This window comes from Pseudophryne corroboree, chromosome 9 (assembly GCF_028390025.1).
Source record: "Pseudophryne corroboree isolate aPseCor3 chromosome 9, aPseCor3.hap2, whole genome shotgun sequence".
NCBI classification, from domain to species: domain Eukaryota; kingdom Metazoa; phylum Chordata; class Amphibia; order Anura; family Myobatrachidae; genus Pseudophryne; species Pseudophryne corroboree.
In genome coordinates, this window is record NC_086452.1 from 252,209,712 (window position 1) to 252,228,513 (window position 18,802).

Sequence of the window (18,802 nt, forward strand, 5' to 3'; positions counted from 1 at the left end):
CCCTGTGGGAGCGGAAGAGAGACCGAAAGAAAAGGACTTACAGTGAAAATGAGAATCCTGTAATGCGACTGAGTAAAGCCCGATGAGGAAACCCAACGGAAATCAGTAAACAGGCATCCCTGAAGACAAGGGACGCGTAAAACTCCCTTTCTTGTTCAACTAGCAATCACAGACTGAAAGGATTCTAAGGCCAGAATAGGCCTGGCCGAGCCAACTGGCTTCGGAACGTGAAAAGAAAACAAAGGCCTGAGAACTGTCCCGATTCAAATGATATGTAAAAAACAGGGATCAACACCCTTTGCGGTTAGAAGCATATGGAGCGCCGCCTGCATTATGACTCTCTTGTCATCGTAAATCGGTCGACCCCTGCCGAGGGACTCCCGAGACGGTTGTACTCCCAAATCTAGTCTGTAACCGCCCAAGCCTTCTTCCACCGACCTGCGCCTACCCTGGGACCCTCCAGGTGGTAGGAAAGTCTGACCTTTAGTGTGTGTATAGGATGATGTAAAATCAGACTGGACCGAGGATGCTGAACCTCTGCTTCAGCTTTTTTTTTTTTCTTCTGAGATCCCCTGGCGACAGAGATATCGCCCGTGTGGAATCGGAAGCCTGAAAGGGCACGGTAAAAATCTAAAGGAAAGACCGGTAAAGGTCTGTCTTGGAGCTGGGGCAGAAGTAGGAGAAAGCAAAGTGGACTTACCTCCAATGGTTCAAGAAATCCTGCAGAAAGTTCCTTCCCCTGAACCATCTGCCCCGTAGGATTTCATGTTCACCTGTCACTGTCGCAGCCCCAGAGGTCGTCGGGTTAAGACAGCCCAAAGCGAAAATGCAGGTTCCGAGACTGCAGACGTGGAGACCTCCAAAGAACATAAAGCAGAATCGTGATTCTGACCCGTACCAAAGTATCAATTGATCCGGATGCGAAACATCCTGTAACCTAGAGGACAATTGTTCCACAACCTACCTGCTCCGGACAAGGTAGAACCCTGCTGCCGTATATGTCTTCGATGGATCCCTGAGCAAGGTTGCCTCAGGAAAACGGCAGCTTGTTGGACCGGCGATACATCGAGGGGTATACCCTGGAGAGGTTCTGATACCCTTTCCTGCCGTCTGCGGGGAAAGGATAGGAAAACAAACATTGTTTGATACCTGAAATTGTGTATTCGGGTGTCTGCCGGCCGTCTACCGGAGCCTGCCCAGCTCATACGAAACTGGACCAGTCGCTGTCATTTCGTCATCGGCGTCGAACCCTGATGGACTTGACGTGTCCGCCTCCTTTACCTGCAGTCTCAGACGAACTGCTGTATAATGCACCTGGATATTCTGAGACACAGGTTCAGACTCCACAGAAAACAGACATCATCAGTATTGTAACATGGAAGGTTAGCAAGGTTCCTTTAGAAACCTGGAGAGGTGAAATGACGTACAAGGTCTCTGGTTACCAGTGACATTACCTGTATAATCTGAGCTGTTCAAACAGGAGTGTCCTGCAGGTGCGTGGAGGGCTCTGCAGATGGCTCCACCGCATACTTCACACCTAAGAGGGAATTCTTTGACTATCCCAGGTGAGACAAACGAAAGGAGAAAAGGTGGGTTAAATAAACACAGCCCTATGTAAGGTCTGCACTATAATGTGTAGTGACCGACACGATTCAAATAAACTTTCTGGAGCAGCGGAGACCTGAACCAGTAACGCTGCGCTGTGGGACAGGAGTCTTAGCCCTAGGCTATAGGAGCTCTCCTTAAAGTTTTGTTTGGATTCAAACCCCTGTTCAGATACCCGCTACTAGCGTACTGAGCCACAGCGCTATTTGTCTGATGCCTTACACACATTCCCCAATTACAAATAGCATTAGTAACTAGTGACACCAAGGAATAATAAAGGGAAGGCAACACCCCGCCCTGTATGTAGTGTACCGCTAATTAAGGTGCACCCGATGTTTCTCGGAGGTTCCGCTGGCTTTTCAAAATGGTGACCAGCCTGTGAGAAAAGATGGGTGAAAATGTTATGTGGCAAGGTGGGGTATTCTGTTTCTAGAAAACATTGCGGAAGTGTTTGTTTTATCCCCTATATATGGTATTGTATGGATATATCTATATACATACCCACACACTTAAATATATATATATACAAACAAACATATCTATATATATCTATATACACACACCACAGTGAACCCATGCACCTAATAGGGCAGATAAATACTGTGCACCTAATAGGGTAGATAATTACTGTGCACCTAATAGGGTAGATAAATACTGTGTATTTGTAGGGTAAAGAAATACTGCACAGTAGATTTTTAATTATCAATGAGCTGAGTCCCAGCTCCTGTAATAGAGCAGATTCCCTGATCTAAGGGTGCATACACACGGTGAGATTCGGACTTATCCGATTCTCACCGTGCGACAGGGGGCCGGGTCGGCACTTAGCCAGTATCGCAAGCACATAATGAGTGTGCTTGCGATGCTGGCTATGTGCGATGTCAATCCTGACTATCTCTTCTATAGAGATAGCCAGGATTGACTTGCCTGCACAGCCTATTTTTTCTGCCGATGCCGACCGCGCGGGGCCGCGCATCGGCATCGCATCGGGATCGCAAGGTGACTGTCACCTTGCGATCTGCACTATCTTTTCTTCCGATTCTGACTATATAGTCAGAATCGGAAGAAAATATCTTACCGTGTGTACACACCTTAAATGTCTGAAATGGGGCAGAGGACTCCCCTGCAGGAGGAATGTAGCCAAAGCAAGATGTAACAATATTTCTGCAGCACACTGCACAGAAAAGCTACAAACTCCAGAGACAGGTGTGTTGCCTAGAGACAATGAGAGCTGGGAGCCTCCACCGGGGGGAATAAGCTTCACCCCCCTTACCCCCTCATACCTTATACATGTAAAGAATCCTCCCTGCACAGCCAGGAGAGGAAAGGAGCTTTCAGTGGCCCGGGGAGCGGGGGACTGTGGAGCGGCGTCTCGTCATGCTGCAGCGGCTGGGGAGCGGAGAAAGCCCGCCGTACAGAGCGGGAGTTAGCTCCGCCCCCTCCGCTTCGGCGCCAAATTCAAATCCGTTGTATAGTAAGCGGAAAGCGCCCATGCATCCCCCGGCCGCCTGTATGCTGCGGCCGGGGAGCGATGTGCGGCCGGGGAGCGGAAAGCCTGAGCCTGCCGAACGGAGCGGGAGTTAGCTCCGCCCCCCTGCTCCGGTCACTTTCAAATTAAAACCGCACTATCATCCGGCTGCCTGTAAGTGTGTATGCTGCGGCCGGGGAGAGTGTGTCCTTTGCTGGAATCGAACCCTAGCTCGTGGGCATCGTAACCATAGGTGTTACCACTCTGCCATGAGAGCTATGCTAATTATTACACAGATATATGATATATGTAAAAGTATCACCCGGCTGCCTGTATGCTGCAGCCGGGGAGTGAAGAGCGCTGAGCCCGCTTACAGAGCGGGCTGAAGCTCCGCCCCCCACATAATGGCGCCAATTTCAAATTAGTAAGCCTTTTATGCACTCCAACCTGTCTGACTGGAGAGTATAGGGGAGCCTGTCCATCCATGTATTAAAACACTGAAACTGAAAAATGTAAAAACATACATCAGTCTGGAGGGGGAGGGGGGGAGATTGTACTCACCGCTTCCTTCCGTCAGGTGTTTCGACCCAGCGGCCCCGACACGCGCCGCACGCAGCGGTGTCCGGCCATTTTTGATACTCACCGCTGCCATGCTGCCGGAATCTTCTGCTGGATGGAGTGGCCCCGACACGCGCCGCACGCAGCGGTGTCCGGCCAACTCAGGAGAGCTCAGTGTCTCCCTCAGCCGGGGCCCATCCCGAGCCGCACGCAGCTGCGATGGGACCCCGCCGGCAGCTCCCGCGGTGCAGACTGGCAGTGGCAGAGCTGCCAGTCTGTGAGTGTGTGAAAGAAAAATAGAATAATAAAGAAAAAAGAAAAAATTCTTCAGCTAAACCCAAGTGAACCAGCTACCTCGGGCACTAAACTAAGACTGGCTTGGAGGGGAGATAGTAGGGGAGGAGCTAGCCACAGTGTGAGAATTTTAAAGTGCCAGCTCCCAATTACTGCCTACTATTTCCCCATTGTAACTACGCTCCAGTGGCCCCTAGTGGATGAAGGAGAAATTACGGTTGGATGTTTGGGTGTATTGTTTAGTGCTATTGACAGGAAGAGCTCCGTGATTGTGGTGTTACGTGAAACTGGTTTTTCGTATGCAGCAATTGCGAGAGAAGTTGGTGGGAAAGTGACAAAATCAGGAGTACGAGAGTTTTGTTTACGCTATCAGGAAACACAATCTATACAAAACAAAGAAGGAAAAGGCCGGATAAAGTACACAACAGCTGTTGATGTTAGGAGAATAAGACAAATTTGCGTAAGGGACAGATGGATGTCATCTGCGGCCACTAGCAGTGAACTGAGTGCAACTGGTGTTTTTGTCAGTGCAAGAACGGTACAGAGAAGACTAACGGAGGTTGGACTAAGGTAGGATTCCCCGAAAAAAGCCATTCCTGAATAAAAAAGCAGCGGCAAAAACGACAGTGGGCAAGAGAACACACTGCATGGACAGAAGGTCAGTGGAAACAAGTGATATGGAGTGACAAAAATAGGATTTTGGTATCTACCGGTAAATCCTTTTCTCGTAGTCTGTAGAGGATGCTGGTGTCCACATTAGTACCATGGGGGTATAGACGAGTCCACCAGGAGCCACTGGCACTTTAAGAGTTTGAGAGCTTGGGCTGGCTCCTCCCTCTATGCCCCTCCTACCAGACTCAGTCTAGAAACTGTGCCCAAGGAGACGGACATCTTCGAGAGAAGGATTATACACAGATAGTGGTGAGATTCATACCAGCTTAAACATACAAGGCACACCAAGCCAACAGAGCTTGAACATTCAGCAACAGCTGAAACATTACTTACCAAGTAACAATGCAGTACTCAACTAAAACGAAGCAGCACTGAACCAAATAACACTTGCAGGAAAACGAAGCGCTGGGCGGGCGCCCAGCATCCTCTACGGACTACGAGAAAAGGATTTACCGGTAGGTACCAAAATCCTATTTTCTCTTACGTCCTAGAGGATCCTGGGGTCCACATTAGTACCATGGGGATGTACCAAAGATCCCAGAACGGGAGGGAAAGCGCGGAGGCTCCTGCAGAACGGATTGACTGAACTTAAGATCATCAGAGGCCAAAGTATCGAACTTGTAAAACTTTGCAACGTGTTCAACCCAGGCCAAGTTGCAGCTCGGCAAAGTTGCACTGCCGAGACACCCCGGGCAGCCGCCCAGGAAGAATCCACCTTACGAGTAGAGTGGGCCTTAACAGATTTTGGACACGGCAGACCTGCCGTAGAATAAGCGTGCTGGATAGTGAACCTGATCCAGCGAGAGATCGTGTGCTTAGAAGCAGGACACCCAAGTTTCTTGGGATCATATAGGACAAACAGAGAGTCCGACTTTCTGTGACGAGAAGTTCTCTTCACATATATCTTCAGAGCCCTTACGACATCCAATGACTTTGATGTAATTGAGGAGTCAGTAGCCACTGGCACCACAATAGGCTGATTGATATGAAATACAGACACAACCTTCGGAAGAAACTGCTGACGTGTCCGGAGCTCAGCTCTACCTTTGTGAAAGATCAAGTAAGGGCTTTTACAGGATAAAGCCCCCAGCTCGGACACACGTTTAACAGAAGCTAAGGCCAAACGTGACTGCCTTCCATGTAAGAAACTTGACCTCCTGTAGGGGTTCAAACCAATCCGACTGGAGGAACTGCAACACCACGTTAAGGTCCCAAGGTGCAGTAGGCGGTACAAAGGGAGGTTGGATGTGCACAACTCCCTTCAAAAATGTCTGAACCTCAGGGAGGGCAGCCAATTGTTTCTGAAAGAAAATGTATAGGGCCGAAATCTGGACTTTCACAGATCCCAACCTCAGGCCCATATCCACTCCTGCTTGCAGGAAGAGGAGGAAACGTCCCAGTTGAAACTCCACCGTAGGAAACTTCTTGGTATCACACCAAGAACGAGATTTATGGTAAGAACTTACCTTTGTTAAATCTCTTTCTGCGAGGTACACTGGGCTCCACAAGGATTGGACAATGGGGTGTAGAGTAGGATCTTGATCCGAGGCACCAACGGGCTCAAAGCTTTGACTGTTCCCAGAATGCACAGCGCCGCATCCTTTATAACCCCGCCTCCCTGCACAGGAGCTCAGTTTTTAGTTAACCAGCCCAATGCAGTAGCAGGAAAAGAGACGACAACGGTTAGTAGCCACATACACCACACTCTCACGACAGGAGAAGTGTCAGCGGCTAATGCCATACCAACCCAAAGAAGCTAAGTGCGTCAGGGTGGGCGCTTTGTGGAGCCCATTGTACCTCGCAGAAAGAGATTTAACAAAGGTAAGTTCATACCATAAATATCGTTTTCTGCTGCGGGGTACACTGGGCTCCACAAGGATGGGACAATGGGGAAGTCCTAAAGCAGTTCCTTATGGGAGGGGACGCACTGTAGCGGGCACAAGAACCCGGCGTCCAAAGGAAGCATCCTGGGAAGCGGCAGTATCGAAGGCATAGAACCTTATGAACGTGTTCCTTGAGGACCACGTAGCCGACTTGCACAATTGATCAAGGGTCGCACCACGTTGGGCCGCCCAAGAAGGTCCAACTGACCAAGTAGAATGGGCCGTGATGTGAGCAGGAGCTGACAGACCAGCCCTCACATAAGCATGTGCAATCACCATTCTAATCCATATGGCCAGGGTCTGCTTGTGAGCAGGCCAGCCACGTTTGTGAAATCCAAACAAAACAAAGAGAGAATCAGATTTTCGAATAGAAGCAGTTCTCTTCACATAGATACGGAGAGCCCGTACCACATCCAAAGACCGCTCTTTGGGAGACAAATCAGAAGAGACAAAGGGCGGAACCACAATCTCCTGATTAAGGTGGAAGGAAGAAACCACCTTAGGCAAATATACGGGACGAGTCCCAAGAACCGCCCGGTCACGGTGAAAAATCAGATATGGGGAACTACAAGACAAGGCACCCAGATCCGACACTCTTCTAGCAGAGGCAATAGCCAGCAAGAACACCACCTTAAGGGAAAGCCACTTAAGGTCAGCTGAACCCAGGGGTTCAAACGGAGGCTCCTGCAACGCCTCCAAAACTACCGACAAGTCCCAAGGAGCCACAGGTGGGACATAGGGAGGTTGGATACGCAACACACCCTGAGTGAAAGTATGAACATCAGGTAAAGTCGCAATTTTTCACTGAAACCACACCGACAAGGCAGAAATATGAACCTTGAGGGAGGCCAGACGCAGGCCTAAATCTAGGCCCTGCTGCAGAAAAGCCAAAAGTTTGGCTGTACTAAACTTGGAAGCGTCATAATTATTAGATGCGCACCAAAGAAAGTAGGAATGCCAGACCCTATGGTAAATCCGAGCAGAAGCTGGTTTCCGGGCCCGCAACTTAGTTTTAATGACCTCTTCAGAAAAACCCTTAGCCCTCAAGACGGTAGCTTCAAGAGCCACGCCGTCAAAGACAGCCGGGCTAGGTCCTGGTAGACACAGGGGCCCTGAACAAGGAGGTCTGGGCGTTGTGGAAGTAGAAGTGGATGCTCTGACGATAGGCCTTGCAGGTCTGAGAACCAGTGCCGTCTGGGCCACGCCGGAGCTATGAGAAGCAGATTTCCTTTTTCTTGCTTGAACTTCCGAATTACCCTGGGCAGGAGTGACACCGGAGGGAACAGGTACGGCAGCCAAAACCTCCACGGCACTGCCAGCGCATCCACGAATGCTACTTGAGGATCCCTTGTCCTTGCTCCGAAGACCGGAACCTTGTGATTGTGTCGAGACGCCATCAGATCTACATCTGGAGGACCCCACTTTTCCACTAGGAGTTGAAACACTTCTGGATGGAGGCCCCACTCGCCGGCATGCACGTCCTGACGACTGAGAAAGTCCGCTTCCCAATTCAGGACTCCCGGAATGAATATTGCCGATATGGCCGGTAGATGGCGTTCCGCCCAATGTAGAATCCGTGAAACTTCTTTCATTGCCAAACGGCTTAGAGTACCGCCTTGATGATTTATGTAAGCCACTGTGGTGGCGTTGTCCGACTGTACTTGAACAGGACGGTTCTGAATGAAATGCTGGGCCAGGTTCAATGCATTGAAGACCGCCCGCAATTCCAGAATGTTGATCGAGAGGAGGGATTCCTTCTTGGTCCACCGACCCTGAAGGGAGTGTTGCTCCAGCACCGCGCCCCAACCTCTTAGACTGGCATCTGTCGTCAACAGGACCCAGTTGGACATCCAGAAAGGACGGCCCCTGCACAATTGTTGGTCCCGGAGCCACCAAAGCAGCGACAGACGGACCTCCGGAGTCAATGAGATTATTTGAGACCTGATCCGGTGAGGCAGGCCGTCCCACTTGGCTAGAATCAGCCTCTGGAGGGGGCGAGAATGGAATTGAGCATACTCAACCATGTCGAATGCTGAGACCATGAGGCCCAGCACCTGCATTGCCGAATGTATCGACACTTGCGGACGAGAGAGGAAGCAAAGAGAAGTTCTAGGGAATTTGCCAGGATTAAAAAGTCGTCCAGGTACGGCAGTATCCTGACCCCTTGACGGCGGAGTACCACCGTCATCACCGCCATTACTTTGGTGAAGACTCGCGGAGCCGTTGTTAAACCAAAAGGTAACGCCCGAAACTGGTAATGGAGGTTGCCAATAGCAAACCTCAAGTATTGCTGATGCAACGCTGCTATAAGGACTATGCAGGTAAGCATCCTGTATGTCCAGGGAGACCATGTAGTCCCCAGGTTCCAAGGCCAGAACTATAGAGCGAAGGGTTTCCAAACGGAACTTGGAAACCTTCACAAACCTGTTCAATGCCTTGAGGTTGAGAATGGGCCGGGAGGACCCAATCGGTTTCTGGACTAGAAATAGCGGAGAATAGTACCCCCTGAACAAGAAGCATCTGTACTACAACTCTTGTATCCAGGAGGGTCTGTACCACCGAATGCAGAGTGTTTGCCTTTGTCTGGTCCAACGGGACATCTGTCTGGCAAAATCGATGAGGGGGTCGGTTTTTGAAGGCTATGGCGTAACCTCGACTGCCGACTTCCCGTACCCAGGCATCTGAAGTGGTCTTCAACCATTCCTGGGTATAACCTAGAAGCCGGCCCCCCACCCTGGGATCCCCCCCAGGGGGAGGCCTGCCCCGTCATGCGGCAGGCTTTTTGGTCTTGGAAGCTGGCTGACGGGCAGCCCAGGCTCTTTTGGGCTTCGGCTTACCAGGTTTGGAAGTGCGGGCCTGCTTGTGGTACGCCTGACATTTAGCTTTACCTGAAGGGCGAAAGGGGCGAAAGGACGTACCTTTAGCCTTCGACACAGAAGGAGCGGTATTTGGCAGACAGGCAGTTTTGGCAGTAGCCAAGTCAGCCACTATCTTATTTAAGTCCTCCCCAAACAGAATATCCCCCTTGAAAGGGAGTACCTCCAGGGTTTTTCTAGAGTCCAGATCCACAGACCAGGATCTCAGCCACAATATCCGGTGAGCCAGGACTGACGTAGTAGAGGCCTTGGCTGCTAGGATACCGGCATCAGAAACCGCCTCTTTAATATATCGAGAAGCTGTGACAATATATGACAAGCATTGTCTAGCATGGTCAGAGGAGATTTCAGCTTGTAACTCCAAGGCCCATGCTTCAATAGCCTCGGCAGCCCATGTAGCTGCAATAGTGGGCCTTTGCGCAACACCCGTGAGGGTGTAAATCGCTTGTAGACAACCCTCCACGCGTTTATCCGTAGGCTCTTTTAGAGACGTGACGGTAGTGACAGGTAGAGCTGAGGAAACCACCATCCTAGCCACATGTGAGTCCACTGGAGGAGGCGTTTCCCAATTCTTAGACAGCTCTGGCGCGAGGGGATAGCGAGCCAGCATCTTCTTTTGAGGCACAAAGTTCGTACCCGGGTTTTGCCAGGGCTCCTGACGTATATCCACTAGGTGGTCAGAGTGAGGTAAAACTTGTTTACCCACCTTCTGACGCTTGAACCTATCTGGTTTCTTAGGAGGGACGGATGGCTCGGGATCATCCGTAATCTGTAGAATTAACTTAATAGCCTCCAAAAGATCAGGAACATCCACATGTGAACTACCCTCCCCATCAGCCGTATCTGAGTCAGAACCTGTGGGGTCAGTGTACGTGCCATCTTCATCAGATGAGGTGTCAGTGACAGCAGTGGATTGTGAGGAGATAAGAGCTCGCTTAGAGGACCCCTCGGACATAGGCAAGCGTTGGTCAGACTTTTTAGTAGTCCAAGACTGGTTCAACTTCTTCAATTGAGCAGATAAATCGTCCGCCCACGGCGGGTTAGCTGCAGGGACCACATACAGGTGTACCGGCATTGGGGGTCCCATAGGGGGTGTTAGTTTATGAACTAGCGTATGCAGAAGCGTGGAAAAAGCGGCCCACGGTGGGTCAGTATGTGCCTCCGTTGCCACAGTCCCACTGGGGGGCAAGGAGCCCCCCGAACCAGAGCCCACAGCTGCTATATTCTCCTCATACGGGTCCGTGGCCTCACCAACACCTGTAGTGTGTTCAGCCCCAGAACCGTTACCCTCAGAAGCAGACATGATATAACTTGCAGTATGAGGTAACACAGTACAATTAATAGCAGCACTATACCTCTAAACCCAAACCCCTGCGCAGTGTAGTCAGCACTAGAAGAGATAAAGGAGAGATATGGTGAATAAATCACAGCGAAAAATACGTAATACAGTATATCTTTGTGAAAATCCTATATTAGATAAAACCTGATGCACCAAGCCCCCTCAGGTTATAGAATATAGTGATAGCAAGTTGATTAAAAGACACGAAATGGACAACACTCAGCTATCAAATGCACACACAGAAAGTCACAGTTTGTACAATGCAGAGGTTATTACTGACAATAATACTGCACTGGACCAGCTAACACAGCTATATAACAAGAGATATAACAGTACACAGTAAGAACTGGATGTATATCACAGGGTAATTGTACTATAAAACCCTGACTAAATGCACTCTTTCTTAACTATCACTGTCTACAAAGGCAGGTAGAATACTTAAGTGTAATGTAAAGGCACAGCGCTTACAACCAGGCGGCTTTACATAGGAGGATTTGCCCAAGCAGTCCCAGGAACAGTGAGCTGAGGGATAATGGCGCCGCAGACACTGACAGGGAGTGAGGAAAAGACAGAGATGCAGTTCCAGGGCGGGAACACTTGCTAGAAATGGCGCCCTGGGGCTGGGGGAGGGGCTTCAGGTCTAAGCCTTATTCCCCTGCTGGCAAAACCACCGGGTACTGTGTGCGATATAAAAATCGGTTTAGAGAGAAAACCTGACCTGCGCCCATGCCCTGGCGAACTAGTGGGATCACCTGTACTGCCACAGTGTCCACCGCCAGCGCGCACGGCTCGCCTCCCACTGACCACGCCGGATCGCGATAAAGACCGGGTCCCGCAAGCGGGACCCACTTACCACCTCCCGAAGCGCGGCCACGCGATCCTGGAGAGCCCCAGCCGTGTGTGTCTAACGTGAAGAAAACCGGAGCCTCCACTGTAGGTACCCGGCAACCAGGGTTCGGGAGTGTACAGCGCCGCTGGGGAGAGCTGGAGCAGCAGCAGTGAATGTCTTCTGACATTTACCACCGCTGCTGCCCTTGAAGTCTTCAATTTTTCTCACAAAAAAGCTCTTTTTAGGGCTGCCTGGAGCAGCCCCCCTGTTAAGTGACTGCTTACTGCAGCACCAACTTACAAAACTGAGCTCCTGTGCAGGGAGGCGGGGTTATAGAGGAGGCGGCGCTGTGCATTCTGGGAACAGTCAAAGCTTTGAGTCTGTTGGTGCCTCGGATCAAGATCCTACTCTACACTCCATTGTCCAATCCTTGTGGAGCCCAGTGTACCCCGCAGCAGAAAGACATATTTCTTCCAAATACGATGGTAATGCTTAGACGTTACCCCTTTCCTAGCCTGTATGAGGGTAGGAACGACCTTCTTCAGAATGCCCTTCCGAGCAAGTATCAGGCGCTCAACTTCCATGCTGTCAAACGTAGCCGTGGTAAGTCTTGATAGGCGAACGGCCCCTGCTGCAGCAGGTCCTCCCGAAGAGGAGGGGGCCTCGGCTCTTCTTGCCGTAGATTCAGAAGGTCCGCGTACCAAGCCCTTCTTGGCCAGTCTGGGGCAATGAGGATCGCTTGAACCCCTGTTCTCCTTATGAGCTTTAGGATTCTTGGAATGAGTGGGAGTGGTGGAAACACGTACACTGACTGGGACACCCACGGAGACACCAGGGCGTCCACTGCCACGGCTTGTGGTTCCCTCGACCTGGAACAATAACGCCAAAGCTTCTTGTTGAGACGAGAGGCCATCATGTCTATTTGGGGTTATCCCCAAAGATCCGTTATTTCCTTGAACACCTCCGGATGGAGACCCCACTGTCCTGGATGGAGATCGTGTTTGCTGAGGAAGTCTGCTTCCCAGTTGTCTACTCCCAGAATGAAGATGGCTGACAACGCCAACGCGTGTTTTTCTGTCCAGAGGAGTATTCTTGTCACCTCTGACATTGCCGCTCTGCTCCTCGTTCCGCCTTGTCGGTTTATGTAAGCCACAGTTGTTACGTTGTCCAACTGCACTTGAATGGCCCGATTTCTTAGAAGAGGGGCCGCTTGAAGACCGTTGTAGATGGCTCTTAGTTCCAGGATGTTGATGGGCAGGCCGGCTTCCAGGCTTGACCACCGTCCCTGGAAGGTTACTCCTTGAGTGACTGCTCCCCAGCCCCGAAGGCTCGCATCCGTGGTTAGAAAGACCCAGTCCTGAATCCCGAACCTGCGGCCCTCCAGAAGGTGAGGCAATTGGAGCCACCAGAGGAGTGAAATCCTTTCCCTTGGCGACAGACGAATTCTCTGGTGCATGTGGCGATGAGATCCCGACCACTTATCCAGGAGATCCAGTTGGAAGGTCCGAGCATGGAACCTCCCGTACTGGAGAGCCTCGTAACAGGCCATCATCTTTCCCAATAGGCGAATGCATTGATGAACTGACACCCGAGCGGGCTTCAGAACATACCGGACCATAGTTTGCATCCCCAATGCCTTTTCCTGCGGAAGAAACACATTTTGCACTTCCATGTCCAGGATCATTCCCAGAAATGATGACCTCTGGTTGGTTCCACATGCGACTTTGGAAGGTTCAGAATCCAACCATGATTCTTAAGGAGGCGTGTTGTGAGAACAATGGACTGCAGCAGCTTCCCCTTGGACGATGCCTTTATCAGCAGATCGTCCAGATATGGAATGACGTTCACACCCTGTTTGGTAAACACCTTTGGTGCTGTGGAGAGGCAAAATGGCAGGGCCTGGAACTGGAAATGACAATCCAGCAATGCGAACCGGAGATAAGCCTGATGCGGCAGCCAGATCGGAATGTGGAGGTACTCATCCTTGATATCCAGAGATACCAGGAACTTCCCCTCTTCCAAACCTGATATCACCGCCCTGAGAGACTCCATCTTGAGCTTGAACTCCTTTAGAAAGGGGTTCAATGATTTTAGGTTCAGAATGGGCCTGACCGAACCATCCGGTTTTGGTACCACGAAAAGGTTCGAATAGTAACCTTTGTTCTGCATGTGAGGTGATACTGATACAATGACCTGTGCTATCACCAGTTTTTGGACAGCGTCCTGTAGTACAGTGCTGTCTACCAACATAGTTTGCAAGCCTGATTTGAAAAAGCGATGAGGAGGGAGGCTTTGAAATTCCAGCCTGTATCCCTGGGATACAATATCTATCACCCAGGGATCCAGGTCGGACGATACCCAGACGTGACTGAAGTGTCTGAGTCTGGCTCCCACAGGCCCCATCTCCAGGCTGCGTGGTCCGCGGTGCTCCTGGGAATCTGCAGCGGCAGGTTTCTTGGACTTAACCCAACCTCGCCTAAAGAAGGTATTGGATGTTCTGGCCTTTCTGAGCTTGTTAGCCAAAAGGACTGCGTTGCAGGTGAAGAGAAAGATTTCTTCGGAGCAGGTGCTGCTGAGGGAAGAAATGGAGACTTACCCTCTGTAGCGGAGGATATCCACGTGTCTAGAGCTTCCCCAAAGAGAGCCTGACCTGTATAGGGTAGGGACTCCACACTCCTTCTGGATTCCGCGTCGGTCGACCACTGGCGCATCCACAGTCCCCGACGAGTTGAAACAGACATGGAAGAAAATTCCCGCAGTCATGGAACCCAGGTCTTTCATGGATTCTACCATAAAACCTACAGAATCATGTATGTTGCGTAAATACAATGCAACGTCATCCCTATCCATAGTATCCAAATCCTCAGTAAGGTAGCTGACCACTTTACTATTGCCTTTGCAATCCATGCAGTAGTAATGGTGGGACGTAATATGGCCCCTGAAGCAGTATACATTGATTTAAGCGTGTTATCAATGTTTCTATCAGCCGACTCCTTTAAGGCGGTAGATCCTGGAACAGGTAAAACCACCTTCCTTGAGAGTCTGGACACAGAGGCGTCAACAATCGGCGGGTTTTCCCATTTTTTCCTATCCTCCACAGGGAAAGGAAATGCCACCAGCACCCTTTTAGGGGCCTGGAATTTTTTCTCAGGGTTTACCCATGCTTTTTCAAATATAGCATTCAATTCCTTTGACGCAGGAAGGTTAGCGAGGGTTTTTTATTTTCAGTGTATCTGGAACACCTGTGGATGTGCCCATTCTCCTGGATGGAAATCCTGATGCCTGAGATAATCTGCTTCCCAGTTGTCTACTCCTGGAATGAATACTGCCGACATATCACATGGTGATGCTCGGCCCAATTCAGGATTCAAGCAACTTCCCGCATGGCCATGGGACTTCGAGTCCCTCCTTGTTGGTTGATGTATGCGACTGCCTTCGCGTTGTCTGACTGCACCTGAACAGTCTGAGACTGGAGCATGTGAACTGCCTGTACCAGCGCATTGTAAATTGCCCTGAGTTCCAGGACATTTATTGACAGTAATCTTTTTCGGTCTGACCATAAACCCTGAAACTGACAATGTAGGACGACTGCTCCCCAACCTCTGAGACTTACGTCCGTTGTCAGAATTATCCAATTCCAGACTCCGAACCTTTTTCCTGCAGTGAGATTGTGTGGAGCCACCAGAGTAGTGACACTCTGGCACTTGGAGATAACCGCACCATCTGATAATTTGTAGATGAGAGCCTGACCACTGTGCTAGAAGATCTAGCTGAAAAGGGGCGTGAGGGAAATCTTCCGAACTGGAGTGCTTTGAAAGACGCCACCATCTATCGTAATAGTCGAATGCACAAATGCACCGAGACTGTCTGTGTTTTGAGCACTAACTGTACCAGATGACGAATACTTTGTGATTTCTGTTGTGGCAGGCAAATATGTTGATCCACCGTATCCAGAATCCTTCCTAGAAATTGAATTCTTTGAGACGGGACCAGGCTTGATTTCTTGAAGTTGACAATCCAACCGTGCTGAACTAGTACATTGTACGTGAGTAAGGTATGTTGACGGAGTATTTGCGGAGACGGAGCCTTGATGAGAAGGTCGTCTAAGAACAGAACTATTATCACTTCCAGGAATCTGAGATTAGCTATTATCACAGACATCACCTTTGTGAATACCGGAGGCGCTGATGAGAGGCTAACCGGTAGCGCCTGAAATTGATAATGGTTGTGTTGAACTGCAAACCGTAAGTACCGCTGATACGCGCATTATTGAGATCCAGCGAAATCATGAATTACTGTGGTTATAAACCTGCAAACACTGACAGCAGGGATTTCATCTTGAATCCGTAGTAAGTGACGTCCTGATTGAGCCCCTTTAGGGTCAGTATCGGTCTGACTGAGCCGTCCGGCTTTAGTACTACAAAAAGATTGGAACAATAACCTTGACCCTGTTGGTGAACTGGAACCTGAATCAAACTTGCTGAATCTACGAGATATTGAACTGCCGTATGCAGAACTGCCATTCTGTCTCCAGACACAGACAGGCCTGTCTTGAAAAAGCGCTACAGTGGTAGACAATCAAACTCTATTTTGTAATCTTTGAACACTAAATTGCAGATCCACCCATCTGTGGATGTCTGAAACCACGCCAAGTAAAACGATATCCTGAGCCCACTTTGGCAGCTCAGACGGCATTAACTGTGAATAGACTTAGCCGCCTCACGTCTTTTCGTGCAGCGGACAACTCTGACTGTAAATCAGGTATTCTCACAGTTATTAGACATGCACACAGATAGACTGACAATAATAATAAAGTGAGACAACGTCTGCTCAACTGAGTAAAAATAACTGGTGTCTATAATACAGCGTACACCGCACCGTGTTATAGAGTAAATCTATGAAGTTTGTGGTCACTATGCCACCTACTAACACCCCTGCACCCTCCAGTGGCTGTGTGTTGTAGGACTGACATATTTGTGCACAAAGAAGCAGGAAGTAGGTTTGTAACCTTTGTGGTAAAATGGCGTCCCAGCATGGGTTTGTTTTTTTTACACACATATATATTACCTATACTATAAATGTAAAACATATGTACCCCTGAAAGCACTCATAACCTAGGCTTAATAGCCTGTTATGCACCCGATAGCTGTGGCCACCACCCCTTATATGTAAGGGAACCTATGGACTAGGGACCGCCATGATCTTACCCCCACCGCTTAAAGCTGTGCATGTGTGCCCCGCGGCTAGCTTCTTGCACCCAGCCCCCCACACCGCAGTGCTAGCGGCCTCAGTGACGGCACCCTGCAGTGGCAGCTAACGCCTGCGATCTGGTGGAAACCGGAGAGCGGGGAAGGTGTTTGCCGGACGCCCAGCGGTGGCAGTGTGCTCTGACCGCAGCCCGGAGCTGCTTCTGAGCCCTGACAGGCACCCAGCGGCAGCGCTGTTTCTCCTGTGGTGGAGCTGCGCTTCCGGGAGCCGTGGATTGTGACCGGCGGTCAGCGGTACCACTTTATGGAGCCGTGCTGCCCGGAGCCAGGGCAAGATGTTGGAGTGTGACGGGCACCCAGCGCCAGCGGTGATCTGACCGCCGTTGTGAGCCGCGCAGCCGGACTGTACTTCGGCGGGGAGCGGGCAGGCGTGGAGCGTGACGGGCGCCCAGCGGCAGTGTGAGCTTACCGCTGCTGGGAGCCGGAAAGTGGGGGCTCAGTAATGTTAAACATTAGTAAGCAGCTTCTCTGCAAAACACGTTCCCCACACACGAAGGGGCGGCAGCAGTAGCAGACCGCCCCACTATCACAGCAACCAACAGGCCCAACGGAGCGGCAGCAGCGTAAGCTGACCACCCGCTTATTACCTTTGTGTAGTGTGGAGGCTCCGACGGGGCTTCTCTCTAAGCTCCGTCCAGCTCCTGTAGCCATGGCTGAGTCAGCTAACGCCGATGAAGGTCTATGGCGGGGCGTCTCTGTCTAAGCACCGACAAGCCTTTGCTGCACATCAGCAGCACACACTCCCGGACCCACGCTTCTTAATAAGCTGGGAAGGGAGTGTGATTGATAAAAGAAAATATCTTTAGAAAAATTAAAACTAATCCCTGGATGCAACCTTCCCTGATGAAGGCACAAAAAACACTGAGGCATCTGGGGAGTATGGAGGGGAAAGGAGGGTTACACAATTAAATATTTAATTGTGCCTATCCCTGCTAATGCCCCGTCCATATCCCAAGAGTACTACAGTGACCCCTAGTGGATGAAAAAGAAATGTAGTGGCTATAAGACACCACAGAAAACTAAAGCAAAAGGGAGGCCAAAGGCCACTAAAGAGTGTTAACGGGGAAAGACATGGGTTACTATACATAGGCCTCTACACATTGTTAGTGGAGGGGATGGGGGACAGAACTACAGAGGTCTAAAGGGGAATCACAAGCTGCTACAGAGTATTAACTTTGACCACAGGCAGATACAGAGTAAGCCAGCTACCAAGTGACTAAGAGACCATGGGTTAATATAATATGCTGATCACGTTTACTTGCCACACATGAAAAAACAAAAACTGCGTGGCTTGTCAACTGTGCAAGAAATTGGTTTATAATAATAATAATTTTATTTATATAGCGCTCTTTCTCCAATAGGACTCAAGGCGCTTAACAGATACACAGCATAATATAGTACAGAAAATAATGAAGTACAGAAAAGCTTTTCATATAATACAGAAGCATGTAGATACTAAAGGGACATCTTAACTTTTGACTCAGGCAACTAACCAGCGGTGGCTCCTACCTATGTGGAGGAGGGGGGCTACCGCTGCCTGGTCCTCCAAAGGAGGAAGCGAGCCCCTGCTGCAGCCACTGCTGGCCGGATCCCGGCATCTGCATAATGAAGCCAACAGGAGCTGGACCTGCGCTTGAGAAAAACCATGGCTTCTATGGGCTGCATCGGCTGCAGCCCACAGAAGTTGGATAGGGCTGACGAGACAGGAAGCTGGCATCCTACAGGAAGCTAGCTCTCTGCCTATCCCAGCTCTGTCCGGCAGTCGCGGAGGGAGGAAACACCTCCCAATCGGCCTGCCTGTAGTGTCTGTGACTGGCAGGTAAGACTTCCAATAGGAAGTCACTGCCAGTTACAGTGAAGCCAGTGTAGTCTCACGGACTGCATCTGGCTTCACTGACAATGATCAGGGTGGCGGATTTTACCTGGGAGGGGGGGGCTGCAGTCCTGCAGCCCATAGGTAAAAACCGCCACAACCCTAACCATTGGTTACATTTGTCCAAGTTTCAAATGATAT

The 18,802-nt window shown here is 50.2% G+C and overlaps 1 protein-coding gene across 2 annotated transcripts in view; it reads right to left on the reverse strand.

Moving 5' to 3' along the window:
* Positions 1 to 18,802, reverse strand: part of TSEN15 (tRNA splicing endonuclease subunit 15) — a 390,381-nt gene that overhangs the window by 305,657 nt on the left and 65,922 nt on the right. The gene's annotated exons all lie outside the window — the stretch shown is intronic.